The sequence below is a fragment of the Enhydra lutris genome, unplaced genomic scaffold, assembly GCF_002288905.1.
Source record: "Enhydra lutris kenyoni isolate GAN:26980312 unplaced genomic scaffold, ASM228890v2 scaffoldscaffold2, whole genome shotgun sequence".
In the NCBI taxonomy this organism is placed as follows: Eukaryota; Metazoa; Chordata; class Mammalia; order Carnivora; family Mustelidae; genus Enhydra; species Enhydra lutris.
In genome coordinates, this window is record NW_019154086.1 from 41,504,809 (window position 1) to 41,511,644 (window position 6,836).

The following is a 6,836-nucleotide window of genomic DNA, read 5'->3' on the forward strand; positions in this document are numbered from 1 at the left end:
GAGGAGGATGTCCAACAGTGCTAAGTTTATTCAAAGCATTAAGGCCAGATATATAGTGATATTACAATAGGAGAAGCAATACATCTGTGTCTAGTTAAACAACCACGAGTTCCCATAATAAGTTTCACAATGGACTATAAGCAGACCTCGTGATGCCAAATGGCTGATGCCAGTACAATTGTTCTGTATTGGTACAGCAAATCTGAAAGTAACTTATGGGCTGTACTAGGGCAGCAAGGACCAGCCATGAACTTATGACCCCAACTGAATTGTTCTCATTTGTTTAGCAAGCGTGTGGGAAGTCATGTAGGTGAGCGCACAACACATAGCACAGACCCTTTCTCAGTGCTACTCAACTTTTCCTGTCCTAAACCTTTTGTTAGGTTATTCGGACTTTAAAGGAGGCACAAGTCAGGGCCTGGTTTGGTTCTCGTCTCAAGCCTTATTGCGGCCTCCCACAGTAGAAGGATTATACACCATGACTAAATGGGATTGATCCTTAGGATGCAAGAATGGTTCAACATACAAACATCAATACATGTACTACATTATATCAATAAAATGAAAGACTAAAATTGCATGATTTGTTTTAATAGATGCAGAAAAACCTTTGATAAGACACAACATCCTTTCATGATAAAACCCCCTAACAGATTGGGTATAGAAGAAACCTACCTAAACTTAATGAAGGGCATATACAACAAACTAACAGTTAACATTATACTTAATGGAGATCAATTCAAAGTGTTTCCCCTAAGACTGAGAACAAGGAAAAGATGCTTATTCTCACCAGTCCTATTCAATATATTATTGGAAGTTAAGCTAGAACAATTAGGCAAGACAAAGAAATAAAAGGCTACCCAATAGGAAAGGATGAATTAAAATAATTAGGGTTTTTTCCTGAAGATAGAATCCTGTATCTACAAGAGCACAAAGAATCAGTCAAAAAACTGTTAATCAATTTTAGTTAAGTGGTAGAATACAAAATCTGCATAGAAAAATCAATTGCTTTCATTTGCACTAACAATGACACATCTAAAAAAGAAAAATCATTTCATTCACAATAGTATCAAAAACAATAAAATACTTAGGAATAAATTTAACCAAGGAAATAAAAGATCTATACAATGAAAATTATAAAATGTAGTGGTAATCAAATCAAAAACACACACAAATGGAAAGATATCCCATGTTCATAGGTTGGAAAAATGTTGTTAAATGTCCGTACTACCCAAAGCCATCTATAGATTCAATGGAATTCACATCAAAAACTAGACATTCTTCACGGAAATTGAAGAAATAATCCTAAAATTTGTGTGGAACTACAAAAGACCCCAAGTTACCAAAGCAATCCTAAAAGAAAAGAACAAAGTTGGAGGTATCACACTTCCAGATTTCAAACTATACTACAAAGCTAAGTAATAAAAACAGTATGATAACACAAAAATAGATGCATTGACCAATGGAACAGAATAGAGAGCCTGAAATCAAAACCTGGTATATATAGTTAACTAATATTTGACAAGGGAGCCAAGAATATCTAATGGAGAAAGGATAGCTCTTCAATAAGTGTGCTGAGAAACTGGAGAAACACACACAGAACAACAAAATTGGAACCCTATTGCATACCACTCACAAAAATTAGCTTTAAATGGATCAAAAACTTAAATATAAGACCTGATAGCATAAAACTTTCAGAAGAAAACATAGGAAAGAAGTTCATTGACATAAGTTTTGGCACTATTTGGAGGCACGATATCAAAAGCACAGCACAAACAGCAAAAGAAAAACTTTCAACAAATGAAAATACATCAAAGTCAAAAGCTTATGCACAGCACATGAATCAGTGAAAGAAAGGGCAACCTAAACAATGGAAGAAAATAATTGCATATTTTGTATCTCATAAGGGTTGATATCTAAAATATATAAAGAACACATACAACTTAACAGCAAAAAAACCCGATTTGTTAAAAATAGGTAAAGGGCCTATATAGACATTTTTTCAAAGAAAACCTACAAATGGCCAACAGGTCACCACTAATCATCAGGAAAATATAAATGAAAACCACAGTAAAATATTACCTCATTTCCATTAGGATGGTTATCTTCAGAGAAAAAAAATATAACAAATGTCAGCTAAGCTGTAGAGAAGAGGGAAAACTTTGTACACTGTTGGGAATGTTAATTGTTGCAATCACTATGGAAAACAGTGTTGAGGTTCCCCACAAATTAAAAAAAATAGAACTACTCTTTGATTTGGCAATTTTGCTTCTGGGTATATATCCAAAGGCAATGAAATCACGATCTTGAAAAAATTTATGCCCCTGCATGTTCATTACAGCATTATTTACAATAGCTAAGACATGGGTATAACCTATGTGACCACTGACAGATGAATGGATTAGAAAATCTGTACATACATTTTGTGTATACACACATACACTGAAATATTATTCAGCCATAAAAAGGTAGGAAATCCAGTATGAGTGGACCTTATGGTAAGTGGAATAAGTCAGAGAAAGACAAATATGTGATCTTGCTTATATGTAGAAACTAAAAAAGAATTTCATAGATGCAGAGAATAAATAAATGGTTGTTAGATTTGGTGTGCAGGAGAAATGGGTGAATGGCATGAAAAAGTACAAACTTCCACTTATAAAATAAAGAAATCATTTAAAGGTGGGATGCCTGGGTGGCTCAGTTGGTTAAGCATCTGCCTTCAGCTCAGGTCATGATCCCAGGTCTAGATATCGAGTCCCACATCGGGCTCCTTGCTGAGCAGGGAGCCTACTTCTCCCTCTTCCTGCTCTGCCTGTTCTGCCTACAGCTTGCCATGCTTCTGCTCTCTCTGACAAATAAATAAATAAAATCTTAAAAAAAAGTCATTGAAAGGTAATGTACAGCATGGTGACTAAAGTTACTAGTGCTGCATTGTGTATTTGAAAGTTGTTAGTCGTGTAGATTTCAAAGTTCTCATTACAGGGAAAAAGTTTTAACAGTGTGTGATGATGACTAAACTGAGTATACTAATCATTTTACAATATATAAGTATATGAAACACCATGTTGTACAACTAAATCTCATGCAATGTTATATGTCAAGTCTATCTCAATAAAACTGGGGGAAAATAGGGGATGACAATGTAGAAAGAACATTTGATGCAGTTCCTTATTGATTACGTGTGGGTACATTCATTGTTAAATTATCTGGCATATTTTTCTCTTCCTGGGCTCCTTGGAGGAAGGAGAATCGAAGTTTAGGTCTATGTGTTCTGAAAATCACAACTTGAAAAGTGTGTCTCAAACTGACCACCTGAGAATAAAGAGGGAAGGAAACAGACTTCAGGGGAAGCTTAGAGGTAAGGGGATAGAGGAACCAGTAATAATGAAAGTTAATGAATGAGTGAAGGGGAGAGGAGGCATTCTGGATAAATAATGCAAATGATAGCAGTTATAATCATGACAAATTAAGCATGATAAGTCTAAGGATATTATCTGGGGAAAGCAACTGCATTTATATAGCCATGGAGAAAGAGAAAACCAAAACAAAAAATTCAGATAATCTTACCATGCAGGGGCTTTATACGTTTTCACTTGTGATATTATTTGTAGTTTTCTGCTGGGTTTAATGAAATACACCAAAGCAGCATCTTTGAAATTGGAGATTATCTAAGTGTGTGTGTGTGTGTGTGTGTGTGTGTGTGTGTGTATGTATAAATATATATAATTTCCATTACTGTTCCAGAGAGGATTTAAGGTACCTGAATCAATATTTACATTTAATCTCTGCCCTAACTAAAGTCTCTGTGATTTTTTTTAGGTCTTTGGAAGATACATCACACATTCAGCTGCTCAGAGAAAACTATCAATATTTGCCATAGTGAAGAAAAAGAAGGTCAGAGAAGCATTGTCAGAACTTTTGGAGGTTTTGTATCATTGGAGGAGTTAAGCAGAGTCAAGTACATTTGGCAGCCTTAGTGAAATGTATAGCTACTAATTTATATATTTTATGATTAAAATTTTTGTGATTTGAGAACTTATTTGTGAAGACTTGTAAAGCTACAGGTAATAAATTTATTTACACATTGGGTAAATAATTTTCATTTAAATGACCCTGTTCTTTTATAATACCTACTAAGCTTTTTTTTTTTTAATAACAAAAACATTTGTTATTTTTTTCATTTGTTTACTACCCTTGTTCCTATACTGGACTGTAAGCTCCATAAAGACGGGGACCATGTTTTTCTTCACAACTGTAAACATAGAAAAGTACTCAGTACTCAGTAAATATATAATAAATACATGAATCAAAAACTTGTTTAATTAGTAGGACTTTGCAGATTGAATATAGTTATCATACTTTGTGAATAACTAAGTGAATAACAAAGTGAAAAACTCATTTCTGGAAATTTCCACTTTAGAACATTATTCATGTTTTCATGTCATTAGCTATATAGAGGGTTTTGTTGCCTGATCAATACTTGAGTATGAAAACTTAGGGCATAGTAAACTCTCTTGTCAGCCTTTTACAAAATATAATTAACAGTAAGTCTGGGTTGATACACTGACCCTCAAAATTTTAGGAACTTGATGCCGAGTAAGTTGTTTAAACATTTTCACTGAAAAGTTCATATTTTGTTGTAGTTAGGCATTCACCTTTTTTTTTTTTTTTCCTCCATAGCTAGTATATCCCACTTGTTACATGATTGGCTAGTGGTTAAAAAGGACTGGCTCATGTCTGACAACCCCTTTTCCATTTTCCAGCAGCCCTTAGTAAAGGCAGTCCATAAAGAATAATGCTTAACCCTAAGATCCCTTAAATACCCTTCTATTCTTCTAAAATACTCCTAAGTCTATTATCCCAGGTGCCCCTGGTAGCTGAGGATCCCCGGTAGTAGGACCATTGACTGATCTAGGGCAGATTTCTCAGCTTAGAGTTGACTTCCCTCTTCACAAATGTCATTATTGTTAAAGTGCTATTTGGGGCTGTTTTGGAGATATGTAGCAGTTTAGGTGTTAGGGAATTTTTCCTAAAGCTTGGAAATAAGGGGGAAAAAAAAGGAATTGCAAATCCTTTCAATATGTTAGAAAGGTACTTATCAAAGTTTAATGTGAATCTGAATTACCTGGTGATATTTTTTAAATGTAGATCGACTCCACATATCTGAAATGGGAACCCCCAAACTGAATTAACAGCTCTCGGGTGATGGCAGTGCTGCCAGACAATGCTACACATTGTGAGTAGCATTGTGGAAGGGCAAATTGTTGAAAGCTCTTGTGAAAGGCCATGTCACTTCCTAGGGCAGTGGTTCTCAGACATGGTTGCACATTAGAATCAGCTGGGAAGGCTTTAATAATCTTGCTGCTCAGGCCTTACCCAGTTTCCAATTAAGTCAGACTATTGGGGGGTAAGATCTCGTTATCAGTGTTTTTAAAACTCCCCAGCTGTTTCTAATACGCTCTAAGGGAATATAGCTTTGTTTGCACAACTGATTAGGGCCATTTTACAGTTCTGTAAACTGGTAAGGTATGATAGTTTTATAGCCCTGTAGGATTTTAACCATCTTATATCTAATTTGGTACTCAGTCCAGCTTTTATATTTTTCCTACTAAAAAAATTTCAGCTCTTAAATTTTATTTGGAATTACCTTTTCGTCTCGCTAGTTCCCTCACTAATGAGTTAAATAAAATTTTGACACATAATGCTTTGATGGTTTTTGTTTTATCCAGTCTATTAACATAATTACTCAGCTAGTAGCTACATTTTCTCTTTTGTTTGAGCAGCAGCCAATGTTTTCTGGAAGTTAGTAATGAATACATTATAAATAAATTCATTTGGGGTCTCTATAAACCTTCTAGCATACTTGGTTCAACCCTCATCAAACCAACAATTAATTACTAGTTCAGTAATTGTTGACATACTTTATCTTAAAGTATATTTCTGGAGATCATATTTACACTCTGACCTGTGCCAATTCACTATCATTTGGAAGATAGCCCCCTCTTTTATTTACAGGAGAAATGCTACTACATAGCTATCAGCTGGCCTGGATATGAAGTTGTTTTCCTACAGTGGGGATGAGTTGGCTCTAGTCCACCCCCACTTTTTTTCCCAGCTTCTCCTTATGACTGATGGTTCCCATTTGCAGGATGTCAGGCCAGGGTCTAAGGGACTGCCTGCAGCAAAGTAAATTGGCCCACTTAGGGATCAAACCTGTGAACTTGGCTTCATCAGCACACTAATTCTAGCAGAAGCATGAGCCTGCCATTTTATCAGCTGATTGATTTCACTGAAAGTTATGATTTTGAAATTGTTCTGCTTTTCAGCTAAAGTAACATTGTGTTAGAGATGGTAAAACATTGTGATAGGAGTTTAAAAAGTATTATAAAATTTAAGATTTAATGAAAAATAGCTAAAAGGATATTTATGTGTATTAAAAATTATCACATAAAAATTATCCTAAAATGAATTCATATTAGTCCCTCTTTTTATTTTTTTTTTCAGATTTACTTATTTAAGAGTTTTTTAGTGAGTGAACAGGGGGAGAGACAGGAAGAGGGAGAGAGAGAATCTCAAGCTGACTCCCTGCTGAACATGGAGCCTGATGCAAGTCTCTATCCCACGCCCCAAGACCCTGACGCTAGCTGGAACCAAAAGTCTGATGCTCAACTGACTCCATCACACAGGTGCCCCATCCCTTCTTTTTACACCTCACCTTTAGTATGGTCTTTCAACTCTAAAAAATGAACTATATCTTACCTACATAGATAAATTTACTTTTATAATGCACAGTAAATATGTACATATTAAGGTGACCATAAAGTAATGACATTTCT

General features: G+C 35.1%; 1 long non-coding RNA gene across 1 annotated transcript; it reads left to right on the plus strand.

Annotated features, from left to right (window-relative positions):
- Positions 1 to 2,957: 2,957 nt before the first annotated feature.
- On the plus strand, positions 2,958 to 6,533 carry LOC111151565. The gene is made up of 3 exons (XR_002640862.1): positions 2,958 to 3,358; positions 3,820 to 3,894; positions 6,505 to 6,533. It is a non-coding gene; the product is annotated as an uncharacterized LOC111151565 (long non-coding RNA).
- The last annotated feature ends 303 nt before the right edge of the window (positions 6,534 to 6,836 follow it).